At 38.6% G+C, this 21,083-nt stretch overlaps 1 protein-coding gene across 1 annotated transcript in view; it reads left to right on the top strand.

The window, feature by feature from the left end:
• Nucleotides 1-21,083, top strand: part of Hs6st (heparan sulfate 6-O-sulfotransferase) — a 94,162-nt gene that overhangs the window by 40,607 nt on the left and 32,472 nt on the right. The window lies entirely within an intron of this gene.

The following is a 21,083-nucleotide window of genomic DNA, read 5'->3' as shown; positions in this document are numbered from 1 at the left end:
CAAAAAAGCTAGGCGAAAGGTGAATGAACGAATGGGGGAAGGACAACCCATTGCTAATTAACTTGATTTCATTTGAATTATAATTATGAAGCTTCTATTTCTCACTCTTTTTCATAGTTTAGTGTTGCTTGAATACACTTTATTAATCTCTTTTAGTGGAATTGAATTTTAATTTACAATATCACTTGCTGATATAATCTGTCTGCGTTTCATTGACTTTTTAGCTTTTATTTAAATAAGCTGACTTTTTGTTTTTGTCTGCAATTTCTATAAATATTTAAGTGCCTAGTTCAATCTCTCCGTTTGCTATAGCTGTTCAGTGCATACAAATTAGCCGGCACTAGAGACTTTAAGTCAGCTACAATTGGCAACACACACACACACTCTCTGTTAGAGTTTCGCACGGAGTCAATCGCTAAGCCACTTAGACGCCAGACAAACAAGCACTTTGAGCAAATTCAATAAAAGCCCGAAACAGACACAAAACACCCTCCGATGCCCCCGTTACGCCCTTCGTCGTTGCACGCCCCTCCATCTAATCAGCTACGTAACTCGCATTTCCCTGCCCTAAATTTCGAGTTGACAAAGTCGCTGGGTAAATTTTAGTTCAGCTTAATGTGAATTGAGTCTCTCTCGCTTTTTGTCACGCATTGGGGCAAGTTTTTATTGTGTTGCAATGCATTGCATACTTTAGATTGCTCTTTGTGTGTCGGTGTGTGTGTGTGTGTGTGTGTGTGTGTGTGTGTGTGTGTGTGTGTGTGTGTGTGTGTGTGTGGTCGGTGCATGTTAGTGCTTGCCAACGCTTGTCCATGTCAATTATTGGAGAACTGCATGTCTGGGCCTGCCGTTCCACTGCTATCAATGCAAATAGATTAGCCTAATTAAATAGTTTTCCACTCGTTTCAGCTGAGCCTTTTCAATCTGCAACTGGATAGCTTTTATACCCTTTCCCTAAGGCATTCTAGACAAATCTGAAGAGTTTAATTGCTAACTGCTAACGATTTCTCGAATAACTTGAGTACATTTCAAGATATTTTCCAAAAAATAAATTCTATTGTAATATTTTTTATGATATTATGTGACTGCTATAAAATTAAATCAGATTTACATAACAGCTAGTCGATACATAATATATTATCTATATTTATTATCAATTTACAATAAATATAAATAAATTTGTATGTATTTAATGTATGGAAGAGTATTCAATGCTTAATAGATTTCTTTTGCATTTCGAACTTCTCTTTGCTGCACAAACGAGCACAAAATTGTTTGCATTCAGACATTTTTGGGCCGAGGGCTATGCACTAATTGCTAACTCTTAGTCTATGGGGAATCGAAATGCCAACTACATGAAGATTATGAGAGCGACAGTTTTAGGTTTCGCCTCAAAATAAATTGCGCAACAATGAGCGAAGCAAAGTTTCCAGTTATCCTTCTTTTTGAGTGCTTTTTTATAGCTCAACTAGGAGGCACATGCAAAATGTTCATTTGACAGCGTTTAGCAGTAGACCGCAAGCGCACACACAGATACACACACATGTACATACGCATACACATCGATTGTAGAACATTTTATGGTGTTGTAACCGCAGCAGCCGCACACACAGAAACATTGCCGCACACAGACGCATAAATTGCGGCATTTTGTGGGCAGCACCATAACTAACAGTAATTAGCTACTTTATGTGACAGTCACATATACACACACACACATACATACAGCTTGTGGGCTTAGCCACACTTTATGCTCTCAAATTTTCTGTTTGTGGTCAATTGGGAATTGCAATTAACGCGTTGCTTTATTTTTATGACCTTTTGTGTTCTGACTGTTTATATTATAGTTTCTGCCCCACAGACACACACACACACACACTCGCACACACACACGCTGAGATATACGCATCCACACCCCCACTCTTTCACATATATCGCCTCACTTATTTTGCCATTATAATAAATTGGCTCGCTTTGTGCCGTCAGCTCGGAGCGCTTATTTGTCCCTAACTTGTTTATAGCCGCTTTTTATGCGCCAAGCTGCTTGTATTTATTTTTATTTCGCCTTCGCCAGCCCAATACAGCTTGGAGTTTCTCATAAATCTTGTATGCTGCATAAAGTGTTGGCCAAATGCAAATTCGTTTTATACTTCTGTTGCTTCGTTTTACAGCGCGCTAAATAAATTATTGTCCAGGTAAATCGGATTTTGGTGGCATTGTCGGCAGAGTTTTAATAAAAGATGCGCTTTAAAAGCTTCACAGAAGTTTTTATATAAATACCGTTGCTTAATGCGCTCGCCTTAAACCAGCATATAAGCCACATTTCACTTCTCGCTGTGGTTCTCGCTGCTAGAGCAAATTTCTCTTGCCGTAGCAACTGTGCTCTGTCGCTTATCTCTCGCCTGATGCGAGTCACAATATGGCTTTGGCCTTAACAATCGATAGCTCCAGCCCTGCAAGGCTCCTCCTATTTGCACATAGACAGCATTTTATGCAAATGCGATCATATATTTAACTTCGAAGATCATAAACATGTCATGAGCAGAGCAGAGAAAAAAAATCATTGCTCTATGCGCGATGGCAATCAAATTGAAATGCAAATGAAATATTGTAAATATACGACGAATAAATAAAAATTCAGTCACAATCAGCTGCTCATGGATAACGCAAATGATGCTATTAAAATGCAAACAAAATTTTATATCCAATAATGCGATGGCGTTAAGGCACCCAGATGAAGGTAAATGCAAAAATTAAAATAGGGAAAATATTATAAAAACGAATTAGATTGCTGCCCAGGCTATTAAAGGTAAAGTATGGACACATAAATATATAAAATATTGCTCAGTCTTAACAGTATTATCTAGCCAGGGCATATACTTTCGAATTTGATTTATAAATATAAACTATAAATTCATTGGAAGTATTTAATGCCTGATATAAATGCTACAAAGAAGACATTTCTAATTATCAATTGTTCTACAGGGTATTTATTTGTAACTACAATTTTTTTCACGTGTATTTTCACACTTGTTTTTGGCTAAGCAATTGCGAGTTCTCCTGTGTCAGGTGATAAATTTAAAAGCGAAATTGCACCGCCGACACATCCGCTACACTGCGGAAGAGGGGCTGAAGGAAACTGGATGCCAGAGAGGGCAGCACTCAGCCACCTGCGCGCTAGAGACGCATAAAAAATGCCAAAAAAAAGCTAAAAAAAAATAAATAAAAACAAACAAGCATACAAAGATGTCTGCGGCTGACCAGCCAACCTCTCCTCCATTGCATGCACTAGTCATGTATGTGTGTGTGTGTCTGTGTGAAAAACGTGTTGAGTGTATGAGTGTGTACTTGGCAATTTTTGGTTTCGGTGCGCTTCCTGGCTTCTGCTTGCAATTGCAATTACATTTTTGTAGAATCTGCTGCAAACTAAAATATTTTGTTTTAATTATAAACCGACGAACGTTCAGCAGGCAGAGTCTGACAGTTTGAAGTTCATTTAAAAGTGCAACGGCAACAGCAATAGCAACAGCAGCAGCAGCTGCTGCTGCTACCACTGCCACTTCATTTGATTCTCATTTAAGTTAATAAAATTGCCAGCGCACCGAGCTCGATGCATTCCTATTTAGTGCAACGTTGCACATGCAACTAAATTCCGTAAATTGACGTGGAAAAATTTCAGACAGCGAGTTAATTGCGAATTTCTCATGGTTTCAGCATAGTTAGCAGCTAAAATATATAATATAAACGTATCTAGCATCAATGCGACGGCTCTCATCTGGTTAGCCTATTCATTAGAAATTGCAGAAAAACACGAGTTGTTCGTTCAGTATTACATAACGATTTAATTCTAGTTAGTTTCTTGTTAATTTACATTAAATTGAATGCATTGCATTATGTTTGCAAATTGCAAATATTTTTTTCATAGACAAATTCCAATTGAAATTTAGTCAAATATGTAAAGGCAACGTGTTTATGTGGTTTTATTAAATAATTAATATTTGTTATTTAATTTGCTGATGAATTCTATTTAATAAAATACTTCATATATTTATTTTAACTAATTAATTAAAGTAAGAAACTTTATATATATATTTATGGTAGAGCTTAATTAGTTTAAGGATATTATTTAATTAATATTCAATTTGTAGATTTATGGTGGAGTTTAAATAGTTAAATAAAAGCTTTTTTCGAAAGCTATTGAGTCTAAGAAACCAATGCGTATAATCAATGCTTGCAAATAATTGTTAGGCATTTGATTCCATAAGCTCTGCTCGCGAAATCAGTCGAGTAAAAATCATGAGCCTTCAATTCTTTTCGCTTTTCTTATCTGTTGAGCTCCTTGAGTTGAGCTATTCGTAAAACGCTCTTTTAGCGAGCATCGTTAGGGAGCTAGAGAGCGATACGATCATGCTCAATTCTCACGTACGCTTACATTAAATATATACAGAAACGACTTTCCTTTAACTCAAGCAACTGGCCGAGCATCGATCGACTGCTCTCAGAGTCTTTTTTCAGAGAGTCCATATATACAAGCAGACATTGAGAAACGGTCAACAATTAGCTGCGAGCTATGATTATAATAAATATTCCTATTCACTAATTCTAAGTCTGGGTAATAACTCTCATTTAGACAGATCATAAATTTCAAATAGTAAAATGAAACTTATTAATATTCCCACATAAATAATAGCTAAATTGCTTGGACTTCTGCTTTCTTGGCTGCCTTGGCTTTTTCTCCTATTCAGTGCCCAATTTCAGTACATTTACCTAATGCAAATCAGTCTTTATTCAAGCGACAGTCATTAGCGAGCGACAGTAATTTGCTTTTAGCTAAAAGTGTTTGTCGTCTGGGTAGCTAGCGAGGTTTTTTTGTTTTTAATTCAATATGTCAAAAACGTCGCTGGCACAAACCTGCAGCAGCATTTGCATGATATGCAGAGCGGTTCGGGGCTCCTCGACCGTCGCCCGGCATGGCGCGTTGGCAGCTATGATAGACGCAGTCAACAGCTGCCACTCAAAGTAGGCGCAACTCGACTCATCCGCTGGGCCGCGACTCTGACTCTGACTCTGGCTCCAACTCAGGCTGGCTGTGCGTCAAACTGTCAGCTAGAGCAGACCGAACCAGACCAGGCCAGACCAGGCGGCAGACACATTTAGATAGACAGACGAGCTGCTTAGTTAGCTAGTTAGTTGGAGCTGGCCAAGCAGCTCAGACATGGCCCGCAGCTACATGAGTTTACCACTGAAGCATAAGGAAACGAAGTAAACTATAGAAAAACTTCAGTTGAAGTTTAATTTAATTGTTGCTTGACGTCAGCGTCTAGCCAACCAGCTGCATCTGATGCCAGGCGTTAATTCAGCATTTCTCTCATTTAAATGCGGCTTATGGCAAAGCCTTTAATTGAAAACTCGAGCCTTGTTTAAGCGTGGCCTCAATATATGTATGTAGAAGGGAATTAAAATTAAATGAGGAAACTCATTTTAAAAATAATTAAAACTGGTTGCGGCTGCTCAAAGTTATGTAATAATATAGTTGGCTAATTGCCTGGCTGATTGTCAAGCTGAATATGAAAAATAAAAAGCTGAATATGAATAAAAATAATAAAAAAAATATGAAAAAAATATTAAATACTATTAAAAAAAAAAAATAATAATAATAATATAACATTTAAAAAAATTTACCTCTTTTAAAGTAGTCTTACCTATATTGTTTTACATTTTGTGCACATACCGTATAATAGCCACAGTTTATTAAGATCAGATTAAATATCATAGAAAAGCTTTTATGAACTGTTGAAAATGATGCGACAAACTATTTAAAGCATTTACAACAACTACAGCAATAACAAAATCGTTGTTTATTTAACAATCATGAAGAGTCCCTTTGGATGTTTTAACTGCGGCCAACACAATGACAATGCGGCATAATTTGTATAAATTACAGAGCAAAAGTAAACAATTTGCCGAAAATGCAATGCGCAAATGTATTTATGTGCTGTGCTGCAATGCGGCGAAACGTGGCGAGCATTTCATGAAATATGCAGCAGACGGCAGCTGATATTAAATCATTATCAGCTGTGGCAGCAGCAGCAGGAGCAGCAGCAACAGCAGTAACAGTTTGTGTGACAGCTACAAACATTTTACAAGCAATTCAACACAGGAGACAAGAGCAGCCGAGCAAATGATGCAGCAAAAGCTGCAGAGGGGCGAGGAGCGAGCGCCGTGAATGGTTGTAGCTCTAGGCGAAGCAGCAGGAGTGGGAGCACGAGCTGGAGCAGAGGAAGTGGCGTGGCAGTGGCTCGTTACCCACCAGCACGATAAAGTTGTCATAGTGTGAAACAAACAATTCATCAGCGTCAATGTGATAAATTATATTTTTCCACCAAACACACACACACACACACATACATATAAAGGCTAAGAAAAATGCCGGACAACATTTTTCCACGTAAAGCGAAATCGAAAAGTAGAACATGATAAATGGTTTTGTTCAATTGAATTATAAACAATAAAACAAACAAACACAAGCGCAAGCATCAAGCATACGCATAGTGGAACACAAATATTACGTATACGCCGCGAACTTGAACTTTCGAAATGCGAAGCTAACAACGAACAAGTTTAATACAATTAAGCTCAACCGAAATAAAAAGCCACAAACCGAACGTTGCCAGCTCCTTGCCAACTCGGCCAATTAGATTATTTTGCGGCCTTGTTTGCCTCCACATTAATGCCATTTCGGCTACTGCCACTTCTTTTCGTGTTCTGTCTTTTTTTGGTTTTCTTGTTATTGCTTTTTTTTACAGAAATAAAACTGGCTCGACTGTGCTGCGGTTGTGTTGGACTAATGCGCATCAGTTCGGCTTAAAGCTAAGATTTTAATTTGGCGCATAAATTTCTGTGACTGGCCGCATTTATTTATTTATCGCTTGAGTTGTACATCGCACTTAAGGGATTTGTAATTTGAGTGTTCGCTGTGGCAGGAGTCGCCAGTAAAAAAAAGAAAACAGCTCGAGTAAATGCTTCATTTGTTATGTGACATCTTTGTCTGCTAATATTTATGGAGTGTGTGTGTTGTTCACATGAACTAGTATATTTCATTTGATTCATGTTTTATAAAATGAATTAAATTTGTATGTAAAATTTTTAGCATATTTATATAGAGAAAATAATATTTATTATTTATTTATATATTGTTACCAAGAATTAATTCTAAATAACAATTTTTGTTAAGCCAGAGCGACAAAGACCTTCAGGCATTATTTATATTATATACATTATTTACTTTCTTTTTATAGAAAATAATATATATGTATATATTACACACTTATTCTTATATCCAGCTTATTATCTTATTGCCTCATTTTTTATTTATTTTATTTTTTATTTATTTTATTTTTTATTTATTTTATCTTAATATATGTACTTTATTCTCACCTTGCGCCGTTGCGTACTGATTAGGCAAATGAAAACGCCATTTATTTTCAGCGTAATTCAGAGCATAACTCTCGCTCCCTCCAAGTATTTGAACAATTTGTGTGCGTTGCCTCTGCCAATCTTCAAAAACTTCAATCATGCATACATTTTTATTGCTAAGCATTAAAACATATGCTGGGCCAGAGGCAGTCATTCCAGACCCCCTGCCGCCTCCCCCCTCCAAAATATACATCATATTTATGATATGCTCGTTGACTGCTTATGATATAGTCCTTGTCGTGGTGTCCTTGTTGCTTTTGTTGTCGCTGTCATTGTTCCTGCGGCTGCTGCTATTTTCGATACACTTGTCTGTCTGCCGTGTCACTCGACACGACTCGACTCGACTTGACTACTGCCCCGCCCCCTCACCAGGCAAGCGTCATTGTCGATGTTTTTGTGCATAGTTCCTGTTGTTTGTTGTGGCAACTGCTGCAAACACGCACACACACACACACACATACGTGCAGAGTGTGGGGCGTGTGTGTAGATTGAAATTTATGCGCGTTGATAAGAGACAAACGCTCGCCCTACCGAAACTGTAGACAACAATTGATATTTTATGGTTATGAATTATTGCCAACGATTATCTTACATAAGAGTGCAGCATAAAAAAAGGTTTTTCTTTTTTCTGTAAAGAAAATAACAACTACATTGTAGTGTTGTCAGCTGTTGAGCCCCGGAATGAAATGAATTGTGGATAAAAAAAGCTAAGAGAGGGAAAATGCTAGAATGGCAGCTTACATAAATAATTGAAAAGTGAGTAATACACACGAAAATTGGCTAATATATTTATTTATTTATTTTTATTTTATCAACTTTATAAAAAACAATAATCAATCACAATAATTTGGCACACAATTTATTTAAAAGTAAGCTTGAAGTCACTAGCTCACCAGAGCAACCGACAAAAGTTACAATTTGGCTAGTATTTTCATAAAGTATTTCCTTTAAGGATTTTCTCTAAGTATTTTCTCTAAATATTTCTTCTGAGTATTTCCTGCAAGTATTTTGTCCAAGTATTTCCTCTTTAATGCTGAACGATCGTAAAATATTTCTACACACACATCACTTCACTTTACCGCACTGCACCGCTCGACTGACTGAAGAACTGCTACAGCTGCTGCCCTTTATATAGGGCCACTCTCACTGAAACTCCGAGGCGCGCTCTAATTTTGACTCTCGTTGCAGTCGAATGTTAACGACCAATGAGAGCACTCTATGCTGCTCAGGCTCAGCAATAGACAAGATCTAGCCGGAAAAAGGCTAAACTGCCAACACTATTTGACATGAAGATGTCAATTTAAATGTTATGCACATATAAATAATATTTCGAGCTGCAGCTCTTCTACACAGATCAGAGCGCAATCACAATAAGCCGAAAACACGAAATTGATTTACATTGATTACTTTTCGTACTAGTTATATTTCATATTCAATTACATGCATTTTCTCCGGGCAACAAACTGTTTTAACAACTTTTAATAATTTAAGCACATTTTTTTCTGACACTGTTTTTCTGTACATCAATTGAATTGGCTGCAAAACATTGTTGAATGTTTGCGAATAAATAAACTGTAAAGTAAAACAATTGGAAAATCTAAAAAGGTTCAGTAAAACATTTTCATATTTTTATATGAGTAAATTATTATCTCGGCCAAGTCCTGTTAAGGGCTTTTGTACATTTAATGTTAAATTGCGTGCTGTCAAGCAGTTTAATGCATCATTAGCTCATTTCTGCGAGTAAATTGTTGGAAAATTGAAGTGTGAGCTCTGGCTTTAGATAATAGTTTACTGAACTGTGGAATATCTTGATTAATGATGTCTATAACGGCACAGACAGACTGGATTGATGTATTTATTTATGCAAACGAGCGCATTAGTAGAGGTGTTGCCTTGTTGCTTAAGCAATAAGAGCTATTGTTAAACCATTAGACTTTGACATTTATTGACAATGTATTAGACAACTTTATTCAGGCTATTGTATTAGATTATGGTCGAACAATGAGTTCAATTGAGACATTTTCTTTTATAAAAAGCAGAGAGTGATGTCAATTATTATTTCTTGTTAGAGTGAATGATTTACTAAATCATATACTAAACTATTTGATTATTTTACTTAGCATACTTATGGGTATACTTAACCTTTTATTAGTAATTGCACCATATGTTTATCTAACTTAATGTCCAGCTGTAGGCAGATAGTCTAGGCCTATTATTATATTTCTTGTCTACTTGCTATTGTACTCAATTCACTTTATAGTTCTTATGGAGTATGCTGCATTGTTGTTGTTGGCATCAATGAATTAGTCAGCTGCTTGAAATACTTGAACCCACATTGTGCCATGCTGAAGGGCTGTCACAGCTTGCCCCCTAAACCTAGTTTGGCGAGACATCAGAGCCAAAAGGACTTGTGGCGCCTCGCCTTCCCTTTCTCGCGCGCAATCCAATTGCTGCTGCCATTTGATGCTGAACCCTTGACATGGTCGCACGCTGCGACGCCAGCTTCATTGGCTCTTTATAATGCTGTAGCCAGGCGCTGGCATATTCAGCACAATTGTCAGCCAGAGGCGGAGGCAGAGGGGGGGGGGAGGAAGGTCGACTTGCATGCTGTCCCACTGCAAATGATATGTGGCAGTGCTGGCGGACCAAAGTAGATGTTCGCATTAGGCGAACAGGCAAATGCGCTGATGTAGCAGCTGCCGCTGTGCCACTGACAACTCTGACAGCACATTTGCGTGGATAGATCAGGGCGTATCATAAAAGCGGACGCTGAAATATGCACAGTTGAGCGCTTTCTGCTGCTTGCATCCAATGTTGCCTCCACCACGCACCACCGACCACCCACCACCCACCACTGGACCCACTGCACAAGCATCCACTGTTTGCCCACCGTTGCAGCTGCGACAACGCGACAACACGTACTCAAGTCTTCGTTGAAGTTGGTGCCCTGATGCCCAGCCTGGCCCGGCAGTGTCGAGTGTTACGTTCACTTCCTGCTAGCAAGTGTCTCTCTCCCTCTGTGTGCATGTGTGTGTGTGTGGAAGTGCCATGAAGTGTCTGACTTGCATGTGCGCAGCTGCCGACAGTTGACGTGCGATACTCAAACATTGTCCTGCATCAGCCCAGCTTGTCGTACTTATTCATGCCCCACGGCCACACCCACAAATCAGACACAAGCTTCCCCTTAGCTCCATCTGCGCACCCCCATGCCTACCACAGACTGTAATGGCGTTGGCTTCTTTAAATTATTTCGCCATGTGCGTAGGTGCCTTGGCATTAAATACAGTTACATATACTACGCTCTGTTATAGAGTTGCCTTTCCTTATCAGTTACCTTGTTAGCCTTGATCGTTGACAGATATCGAATGATCGTTGTGAATGATCAATAAATGCATTTAAATGCATGTTGTACCAGTTCTTCAATTTATTTACGAAAACAATTTAAAAAATATGTTTGAAAATAAATCAAAATATTTTATCCATATTATTAAAACTTGATTATACAGAAAACATTTTAAAAATCATTACGAGATTCATTAAAGTATTTTTTATTATGTTTAAAAGTTTCAAAAGCTTTTCCGTATTATTAAATAAGTATAATTTATATATAGTATAATTTATAATCCCATTTTGGTAATGCGTTTTCCTCTCTCAGTTAAACGCTTATCCAGTTTCGTATTTTACCAGTTCGAAATATTTATCCTTATTAGAGCATATAGAATTCGTCATTTGCAGTAACATGATTTTACTGTCTGATTTTAATAGCTGTTGCCTGATGGCAGCTACGTCGCGTCTCTTTCGTCTCATTCCGCGACATTCAATTTATTTCTGCATATACATTTTATACACTCGTTGAAGGCAACTGTTGGCTGTTGTTGTCGTTGTTTTTCCTGGCTGGCTTTTGAATTTCTTATGTGCATGTAGAATACCAGAATAATTCATACACACATACAAAAACGCACACACACACACACAGAGACAACCAAACCTTTGTATATAATAATTGCTTTCATATCGCTGTGTATCCTCTTCATTTTTTTTTTGCTGCGACTTTGTTTTGTGATTTGTTGAATGCTGTGATTTAATTTTAAATGAGTTTTTGATTTATGCATTAAACACATAATTGTAGCAGCTTTTTCTTTCGCCTTTGTCTACGGTTTATATTTGTTTTTGTTGTTGCTGCTGCTGCTGCTGCTGCTGCTGCTGCTGCTGCGTTCACTCCAGACAGCGCTGGCGGCTGCTGTCTCCCGGTAGCGGATTTGGCTGCCATTTTATGTGCATAATTTAATGTTTAGCGTGATTTATGGCTATCTTTTTCCTGCAAGAGAGCGAAAAAGAAGGGCTTTTAATATGAAGCAAAAGTAGCGGATTTCGGTTGAATATTTGAGAGTTTTTCAGGGATTTACTGAGGTGTGGGCTAAGCGTCTTATGGAGCATTAAATTGACTCTAGCTACCTCATATTTTTACTCTTTTTATTAGGCTCTTATGGCCGCATTTTACAGGACAGCCACAATGCGAGCATTGTAAAATTTGATGGGTAAGTTCAGGTGAAGGGGCGTGGCCCAGCTTTGCAGCAGTTTTCCTACGGTCCATTAGCTCGTCTTGAGATTTATAGTCGTTGTCCAACAGCAGGTGTTGAATCAACGAATTATTTTTACAATTTCATAAATGGATTCCCTTTCTCTCACCGCAAAAAAGTTGCTAAAAGCTTATCGAACTAGTAAACAACTGCATTTCAACTTCCATTAGCCATTAAAAGTTATGTTTAGTGATTCAAATTTTAATAATTTTAAGTTGAACTTTTGTTAATAGCAAAAAACAAACTTAAACATCCGCATAGAGTATGCTTGAGCGCACATAATCCTGTTAAAAATGTGTGCACATGCCGAGAGCCTGCACATACATATCTGTTCAGAATTTGGCAAAAATAATCCCAACGAAATGAAAAGCGTCGAAGAGCAATTAAGGCAAAAGCTTTTAAGTGGACAGACAATCAGAATTTGAATATGCATATTTCCAATTGGATTGTGGCGACAAAAAGGCTTGAAAAAGCTGAGATTTGAATTTTATGGAAGCTACGTATGTTTGGAACGCCCTAAACGCGTGCGCCATAAAATGCGCAATGGAGTGCAAAGGCGCAGAAAATATTGCGTATACGCAATGTGTCCGCTTTTATTGTTTTTACGTTTGAAGGGAAATCGAACTTTTGTTTTTATCAGCATATCATGTGCGCGTGCCTCGTTTAACAAAACTAAAGTGCAAACATAAATAATAATAAAAATGGCAAATACCATTAAATGGTAGCCCGGGACAGCCGAAAAGCCAATGGCTCAAAGGTCGCTAAATTTATGAGCTCTGACCGCTGACGCCAGTCCGTGCAAAGTGATTTCGGATTATGACATTTGACACATAAAGTTTTTATGGCCCCAGCGATAGGATTAGTTCGTTTAGAGCATGAGAGTGGCTTACGGGCGGAACAGTGGGGTCTCGGCCCCGTGCCCTGCATAACAAATTGGTGCCGGTTTCATGAGGTCAGCTTTGGCCTTAAAGCAATTTCTTTTCATTTATGCCATTTCATTTGCTCCGCTCGTGTATATATAATTTCCAACTGATTTGCTGCCACAGCATCAAGTCGGTCCATCTCTCTCTCTGTCTCTGTCTCTCTCTCTCCCTGCCCTGTTGGCCCTCGCAGCGTTTATGCAGTTATTGCTAGTTTGCATACATAAATACAATCCTGCATGGCTACTGAAACTCATTCCAGCATGCTCGACGTATCTGCTTGATATCAATTCTTTTGCTAGGGCTCTGAAGTGTTTTGGTTCTCTAGCTGCGGCTCCGGCTCCGGCTCCGGCTCTGGCAATGCCCGTCAACTGGGTCACGTAGGAACTGGCATGGCAGACCCGCTCAGCTCCTGGCAGCACCACTTCAACTTATGCTGCATGCTTTTTGACTATACAAATTTGTGTGTGTGTGTGTGTGTGTGAGAGAGAGAGTATTAGCAGGTGTGCACACACACACACACACACACACACACACACATATGTGTGTGTGTCTGGCAACGTTTTTCTTGCTCATTGATTCGTACGTTTCTCATGCGCTTTGCTTGGCATGTTTACGTTTTGGTTTCTTTTTCTTTTTCATTCATTTCATTCCTCATCGCATTTTTATTTCCACCTGCGATGCTGCAGCGATAAAAATTCAATTTTGTTTATAAGCAAATACCCAGCAATGGCTCTCTTCGTTGCTCTGCAACTGCACGGCCATTCCTCGATTGAATCTTGCCATTCGTGCCACACATTAGTCTCATGAGCTGCCACACTATTTGTCCTATTTGCAGTCCGAGTGGCTGCCTGTCTGTCTGTGTGTGTGTGTGTGTGTGTGTAAGTCCTGAGTGATTTATAGCTTGTCGCATTTATTCCACTGAGCAAGCAAATAAATACATATATGTATATGTATATAGCTATCTATGCCAGGTCGTATAACTGAGATGTGAATGTAATGCAGGTATTACATTGTAATTTGATTTAAAGTGATATTTAGTGAATGCGGCTTATTAATGGGTTATCGGAGTATTATCACTTAACGTTTTATCTGTCCTTATCACATTACAAATAACTATTATTATTTACAGCATTCATTCCCCTCGTCACCGATGAATTGCAAAAAGGCAGCACAATTAAATTGACAATTGTTAAAGCTTCAATTAAATAAGACAATTGAAAATGTAAAGTTTTTATTCAAATTGAAATGTGACACGTTAATTAACATATATTTCAATGCATGCGCATGTATGTATTGGTGCAAATGCAAATTTATATTTGAGTCTGAATGCGCATGCTACTCACAATTGATTTATGTTGCGTTAATTACAGATAAAAAGCGCTATTTGTATAATTTATTGTAAATGCGATGCGTTTTTATTTTTAATGCAAACAATGCATATGTAATGTAGCATAATTATAATTGATGGGACGATGCATGAAACATATGCAGTGAAATTGGCTCATTAATTAAAATTACGCTCAACAAATGAACTTATTAAGTCCTATATATATTAAATGCTTTGCAAACCTGAAAGTTTTACTGCAAACTTTAAGTGTAAGTAGAACAATGTGTCAATAATGTGCGATTATAGCGAATGCAATCAAGTCTGACCCTCTCAAAGGGCACACACAAATACGCCCACACTCGCACCGCCAAACACATTGCGGCTGGCTTTGTGGCCCTCGTAGATAGAAGGGAAATTGCAAAAAATAGAGTGAAAAACTTGCAGCTAGCTCTGACTTTTGAAGTTAATAAAAAGTAGGCGCCTGGTGTCTATAGTCCCTCTCTCTTTCCCACTGACTTTCCTCTCTATCACTGCCTTTGCGTAATAGAGTCTGAAATGTGGTGCAAAGTGCGTGAATGCCCTTTTCTATTATTTATATACCCTAAGTTTAAACCTAAATAGGCTTGTCAAACTGGACTAAGAAATTTGTGCAACTCTTTAAATATATTGAAAATTATTAAAAAAAAAAAAAAACTTAAAAAAAATAAATAAATAAATAATTTAAAAAAAAATATACATTTTATAATATATCTGTAAAATAAATTTTATATTTTATGCTACATAGTATAATATATACCTTCGGTATTTTAAACTTCGAACATTGCTTGCTCATTTGAGACATATGTGAATGGTTTTGATATTTTTTGTTTAGCTAAAAGTCACGTATTAAGAGCATTTCATTTGGGGTTTGGGTTGCGAAAAATAAAAGGGAAAATCAATTGTGCGCAAATTGAGTAAGTGTCATTTGGAGTTTCCGTTTCCGCCAATGCCAACCCACGAGTATTAACAAACAATTGTGAAGCACACGCACACATACAGCAGCTAACACACACACATGCAAGCACACGCTTATACACTTATGACACAAGCTTCGAGTCGGATGTGTGACAATGTGGCATATGATCCCGACACTTGCTGGCTGAGGCACTTGCATAAATATATAAGTAGACAATTTTAGAGGCATTATGTATGCCAAGCTATGCGTGTGTGTGTGTGTGTGTGTGTGTGCGTGTGTGACTTGTGTATGGGTGTGTGCAACCACTTTAAACACAATCTAATGTCAACAAGCCAGTTGACAGAGAGAGAGAGGGAGACATGCCATGACATGGCATTGCATATGTATGCCAAGTTCGACTTATAAATGTGGTTTAACTTCCATTCGCCTGTTGTAAGCATGTGGTGCCAAGAGCTCTTCATCTCTGTGTGCGCTCGTGGTGTGTGTGGTTCGACTCTCGGTCGCATTGCTCTGTATCAATGAAGTTGTTAGTCGAGTGCCACTTCCTGTCTGCAAGACCCGCCTCGTGCGAATGAGTTTGTGCCATTCACTTTATTGGATTATCAGGCAAATTTCATAGTATTCCACTTTTATTCCTTACTTCACATATGGAGTTTGCCTGCCAGCTTAAATGCTTTTTGCCCGTAATCGACCTTTTTCTTAAGGCTTATTTATTCGCTCGGCTTATGGCATAAATGGGGTGTTAGCTGAAATTGGATTTCGCCTTTAAAACCAATGTGGTGCATATTTATAAGGATGGCCTACTACAATTGCTGTAGCCATTGTGTTGACACAATTAAAAATAAAAAATAAAATAGAATTAAACAAATTCTTAAACTACTCTATTTTTTAATGAAACCCATCTCGAGTAAATATTCTAATTCATATATTAAAAAAATTGAAACAGGTGTGCTTAAAACGAAATCTGTTCATTAATGAACAAATCAAAAACGAATCTCATACCAAACCACAAACATTTTGAGGTAACATGAAATTTGTTTGAAAATTTTCAGAATGCTTTCGAAATATCTAAATGAAATCTCACAGAGGCTTTAAAGACTTAATTATGTATGTAGCATTAAGAGCTTAAATTTCTGGTGGCTGGGAAAAATATTTGCCAAGAATCTCTCGTGCCACAGCACATCGAATTCCCAACACATACCTCTGCATACATAGAAATTCTGCATTGGCAAAGCATTAAAAATGTAAACTGCATTCGAAATGTTTGCAGCCCCAAAAATGCCAAATACCCATTAAACACCCCATCGGGGCATTCGGTAACTGCGCACAGCTGCGTTGCCCCGAATGGAGAAAATAAAACAAAAATTAAATGGAGAAACAATAGAAAACAATTGACGTAGCACAATGCGACAGTAGGACGAGCATAGATTTCGTGCAGATTCACACGTAGCCTCAGGGGTAAATAACGACAAACAGACGCACACAGAGACAGACACACACACACACACAAACACACAGAGGGAGCTGGCACAGGCAACAAGGCGAACAGATCTGCCCCAAATGCTACGTTTTAATTGTTGAACCACAGAAGTGCTTACATTTAGCTCGAGGGCGTCAGCTGCACGTGAGGACGAGTGAGTGAGAGAGAGAGACAGATGGATGAGAAGGGCAGAGAGAGCGAGAGGTTGGCTCAATATTGGGGGCTTTCATTTCCATTCTGTCTGCAGTTTGTGTTTGCCTAACCCACATACATGCATGTCTGCAGCCAGCAATCCGTGGTCCGCATTCCACTTGAGCTGCATTCTAATTTCGACATCAATTTTAAGCCCAACTACAAAACGGCCAAGAGACATAAATAAATAAGCTTCGAATTAAAAACGAAGGCAAACACTAAGACCAAACGGCTCAGTAAGTTCAACTCCCGAAAATTGTGTATCTGCCCAGCTCGAATAGGATCTGCAGCTGCTAAATCACCGGAAAAAACAACACAACTTGCACATGGACTGCATTGAAATAAGACAAAAAACAAAAAAGAGAACCAGAAAAATCCTTATGCAGCTAAAATCGAATTTCAGTTAGTTCAACTGGCAAAAGGTGCGACAAATAAATAAGTTTTTTGCCTCGTCGATCTCTGAAGCAGAAGTCGGCAAATGCTGCAGCAGCAGCAGCAGCCGAAGTTTCAGCTAACAAATTCAGTTAAGCATAAATTTTATCTCAGCAGATTGGCATATTTATTCGAAATCTCACTGCGAGTATAAAACGCCAGGCTTGAATTCAAGCTGTGTCAAGTACTAAGAATGGATGAGCAATAAGCTCAATAGTTATCTGCCAAAAACTATCTGGTAATAATATAAAATGATGTGATAAAAAATCAGGGAAACTATAATAGAATATCATTATATATGTAATATTCTTCTTAGTCAAAGCCATATGCCTTATGCTCTAAAATAAGTTGGCAGTCATGATTACAAATTCCATCAGAAGTCTCTCTGTCTATAATATATGATCAGCTTTGTTTTGTGGAAAATGTTAAGCTATAAACATATATGAAATGTAATTAATATCGGAAATTCTTTTCTTTTCATCTAGCACCAAATCTGTGCCTCTAGTAACACTGCTAAAAATCGGATCAGGTTGACAGCGCTGCATTCGCTGAAGTTTCACACACAATTGGCAGCACTGCACTGACTTAGTTAGCTCTTGCGATGCGAGCTGAATTTACGCCATGTTCGCAGCGCATAAACTGAGGCAACTGCCAGAAAATGGGGTGTGTTTGGGGATGTGTCGATACATGTATGTGTGTGTGTGTGTGTGTTGCAGGTAGCGAACTGTGGCATGCAAATGCTGGCAATAAATTTGGGTAACGTTTGCACGTTGCAGGTGACTTCGTCCGCCCCTTTTTTATTTGCGCTAACAATTTCAGCTGACACGCCCACTCTTCTGCTAGTGCTCCACTATTTTTGGTTTTCCTCACTCTATTTGTTTTTTTACTTTTGGTTTTGTTTTTGTTGCTTCGGCAATTTGCTGCTCAATTGAACCCAGCGCCAACAAATGTGCACGGATTCGTCTGTCTGTCTGGCTGACGGGTTTTGGCTCTCTGTCCGCTTTGGCTGCCAGCCTGTTTTGCATAAGTTTTGACAGTTTTCGTTGCAGCTGCGTACGCCGCACGCTTGTAAGCCATGATGCAGCACAGCTGCTAACGAAGTCATTCAGTGTTTGGCTCGCAACGTGACTAACTCAAAGAAATCGTCAGACGAGATAAACTCGACTGCAGCGTCGCGTCTGCGTCGCTTTGCGCTGCTGCGTTTCATTATGCCAACTCCACGGCAAGAGCAGCGGCAGCGGCTCAAGCATGCGTGAGTTTGCGCCTCCCACTTGATTTATGCTGCCAATTAGCAGTGCAGCACTGCCGCGCGCAGAGGATTTGATTTGTTACTCATACGCCACGTAAACAACGTGGAAAATCTGTTTTTATAACTGCCTGTCCGTCCGTCTGATTGACTTTGATTTGTGGTACTTGGATTTTGCGGATTTTACTTCGACCAGATCGCACTTGCAGATGTCAAAATTAGTTTTTGAACGATGACTTCGATGGGATATCAATTGATGGCTCGATTAGAAGCATCATTCAGATATAATAGCACTTTAAGCTGGCTAAAATATTCTGCTGTAACTTATATTTTTGGCAGCTTAAGAAAAAATAAATGTGTACAATATAATACAAAAGTAAATCCATTCTAAATCTAACGTAAGCATTATATGCTCAGGCTTTAAGATGTAAGAGCAACAACAAAATGGCTTCGCTTAGCACTTTTACCTTTCGCCATTTGCAAGCACATCAAGTTAACTCAAGTCCATAATTCAACATTTGACTGCAGCCAGCTCGCAAGCCATCTAAGTTATGTGAATGATATCAGGAGCCAGGCAACCTTTTCCTTTTCCTTTTGCGTTTTACTTTTTTCTTTCTTCTTCTTCGTTTTTGCACTCTGCACATTTTCCACATTTTGCTTGCCAAGATTTCTTTGCTTGCCACATTTCACATTGAACAGCAAAAACGTATTAGATTAGCCCATTGGGGTACCATTATCATTGCCAGCGAATTTAAGGCCCAGTCCTGGGCCACAGCTTGAAGATGGCCAAGAACTGTCAGCCGAAAAGTATGCAACAGCTAGAGTTAAAGCTGTTTAAACTGCTATAAGATTGATCATAGAATTTTGAAATGAAAGAAATGTTCAGTTTGGAATATATAGAATATCTGTACAACTATATATATATATACTATATATGCGGACCAAAATCACTTGCGTATAACAAAAATATGTTTTGTAGTTAGATTTCTGTCAAGCACTCGCAGCTAAAACATTTAGATCTTGTTTATTTTCATCTCAACTGGCATGCAGTGCATTTTGATTAAGTACAGATACATACATATACAATATATATAAACATACATTTTGTACACATGCACATGTATTGCCGAGCAGCACGAATGGCATCTGTCACGTTTGCTCGCATGGGCGCGCGTGTGATGAATACTTTGCAATTAGGCTGACTTTTTGCCCGGTTGTTGGTTGTCGTTCCTTTCATGTTGACAGACACAACAACGGCCAGCAGGAGGAGATCGGTTAGGACAACGTTTATGTCAATCCCAGCAATACCTAGATTACACATTCTAATGGCATTAGAGGCAGACAAGAGAGTGAGAGAGAGAGGGATAGGGAGATACATCCCTTAGCTCGCATAAATATTTTATTTATTTGCTTTGCTGATTTTGGCAATTCCTGTGTGTATTTTTTCTAGCAGCTACGTGCTCGAAATACTCGATTGATTGAGCAGTTTTTAGTTGACATATTGTAGACAAAATAAAAAGAAGAAAAAAAGGCACAAGCTCAAAGAGCGGTAAATGCTGGGAAATTAAGGTAATTATATTCGTTCACACAGTAAAATGAGCATAATGTTTTGGATTGCTTTGTCCTATATGGAAACGACTTGAGAATTAGTAAACGGAGCAATTGCGTCTATTTAATATATAAAAAAAATATATATAAATAAAATTTGTAAGGAATGGTATTGGGTTACGAATCAGGATAATCGTATGGCATTTAAAATATAAATTCTTAAATGTAATATAAATAGAATATATAATTCTTAAATATAAATATAACGCCCATCAGCTGCTGGCATACAATTATATTTGAGCTATAATATTTCTTTACCTTTGTTACTCATATTTTTAGTACTACTCTAATTACAATGGCTTATATTAAATATAATACTAATGCTCCATGTTTTCACCTCTCTTGCAGGTATGTACGCAACGCAGATGCACTTAGCCAACTGCTCTCCTCGATTGAGTGCTAACAAATAAATGGAGGGAAATAACATTCACTAAAATCCACAAGGCGGCAAATACATATTTGCCACTTAGCAATTGTGAGCTCTAAGGGAGCTGCTGAGTGCGGGAGGCTCCACGTGCTGCCATTGTGGGGCCCGAGTGCATTTGAGATTTAAATGCTGGCAGGCGCGTGCCGCTCCCGCAGCGCTTGATAATGAAGGCGCAGAGAAAGAGAAGGCGTAAGATGGGCGAGCGGGGAGTGAGCAAACTGAGGGAAGCTGAGGGCAAATGGTGGTTAGCGGGGCACATGATGCAGCTGGTAAACTGTTTGGTAATTCAATTTGTGGCTGAACGCAAGTTAGTCGCAAGCAACAACAAGTGCAGTCAGTTGGTTACGCACACAACTTGAATAATGTGGCAAAGGAGTGAATGGGGGGCGTGGCGGGGCAGGCAGTCACGCAAGTCGTCCCGGCAACGTGTGTAATTGCGG

Source organism: Drosophila navojoa, chromosome 2 (assembly GCF_054131105.1).
Source record: "Drosophila navojoa isolate 15081-1374.11 chromosome 2, UAZ_NAV_1.0, whole genome shotgun sequence".
Taxonomy (NCBI): domain Eukaryota; kingdom Metazoa; phylum Arthropoda; class Insecta; order Diptera; family Drosophilidae; genus Drosophila; species Drosophila navojoa.
This window is presented reverse-complemented; position numbering and strand designations above follow the sequence as displayed.